The following is a 1,569-nucleotide window of genomic DNA, read 5'->3' on the forward strand; positions in this document are numbered from 1 at the left end:
CCGCCACAACACCCGGCTATTTTTTGGTTGCAGTTCAGCAGGGGCCGGGTTTGAACCCACCACCCTCAGTACACAGGGTGGCGCCCTACCCACTGAGCTACAGGTACCGCCCAGTTTACATACTCTTTATGAGGAATTTTACTAAGCTCATTACATAGGTAACAGGCCTTTAAAATAACAACTGGGGTCTTGCTAGGGAAGGCCCATTGTGATATTTATAACAGTAGGAAGAGACCAGAGCAATTTTTCTTCAATTTTGCAGATGAGGAAATCCAAGCTCAGAGGACTGGCCTTTCCAAAATAACAAAGCTCTAAATGGCTGAGCAAGGAGACTGTCTTACCCAGAGGCTGGGCAACTTTCTCTTTGCCACATCAATACCAAAATGAAGGTTAGATCTAGGAGTAAAAAAAGAAGAAAAACCTGGAGAATACAGGCTGGCCAAAAGTCATATTATCAAACATTCACAGAAAGAGTTAAATTTGTTCCTGAAAATAAACAAATAAAATCTTCCTATTTCAATACTGCAAAGACTCAGCCAATGGGGCCTATGGTTGGTTCTGTTTCTAACAGGCTACCTTCCATCTCCTATATAGGCTCAGGGCACTATGGGGTTCTTGAAAGTGCAATTGCCCTGTTTCAAAGTCACTTATCTACATATTAAGAATGGCTTCAAAAGGTGAAGCTATAAACTAAAAGCCAGGAAAAAAAAATTCTAAATCTTCCTTTATTAAAATATACCTACATTCTCTTCCCGGAAAAACTGCCTAACCAAAGGCATTCAAAGAACTGGCCAGAGAAGTCCAAGTGCCCAGTACCCTCTACCGAAAATCATGTTTTGGAGTGAGACCAAGTATCCTGTCACATCTTTGCTATTCCCTAAGTGTCCGCCCCAAAGCACCATTCAGGCACTACCTAAAACTCTTAGACTTCCTACTAAATGTGAAGCACAGAGGGTGATTTTTTTTAAAAAAAACACTCCAGGCTGGGAACGGAAGTCAAGTTCAGATTCTCTTCCTCAAGCAAGCGAGAGAATTAAAGGGCACCTCCCCACACACGCCCTACAGCGAAACATGTGTCGGGGCCTCTTCACCTGTGGCACTCAACCCAGCAGGCTGGATGTGCTGGGAATTCAGGCTCTCCTTCACCGGGGAAAAAGCGGGTGGGTGGAAGCACAGGGAGAATGAACTAGAGCCTAAGTTTTTGGATCGGATCATTCTTTCCAACTTGGGCAGCTCTTTCCTTCCTCCCTCCGGCCCGAGCACACACTCGGACTCCGCCAGCCCGGCCAGGGCCAGAGGGCAGCACTGCCGTGGCCGGGCACCTCTCGGAGCCCGGGGCGCGGGCTGACCCCAGAGCGGACACCGCGCTGGGGCCGCAGATCAGTCTTGGCAGCCAGGCGTGGGGACCGCGAAGGGGCAGCCGCAGCGGGGCGGAGGGGCGGGGTGAGCACTTCCTGACTCTCGCATTGTCCACGCATCGCCCGCGCCACCCAGGGCCCCGCCACCGCGCCGTCCCCGTCGGGCAGGAAGTTGGCGCTCTCCCCGCCAGCCCAATCTTACCGTTCTTGG

General features: G+C 50.4%; 1 protein-coding gene across 1 annotated transcript in view; it reads right to left on the reverse strand.

The window, feature by feature from the left end:
* HECA (hdc homolog, cell cycle regulator) overlaps positions 1-1,569 on the reverse strand; it is a 46,108-nt gene that overhangs the window by 44,046 nt on the left and 493 nt on the right. The window lies entirely within an intron of this gene.

This window comes from Otolemur garnettii, unplaced genomic scaffold (genome assembly GCF_000181295.1).
Source record: "Otolemur garnettii isolate 467f Iridium unplaced genomic scaffold, OtoGar3 scaffold00042, whole genome shotgun sequence".
In the NCBI taxonomy this organism is placed as follows: Eukaryota; Metazoa; Chordata; class Mammalia; order Primates; family Galagidae; genus Otolemur; species Otolemur garnettii.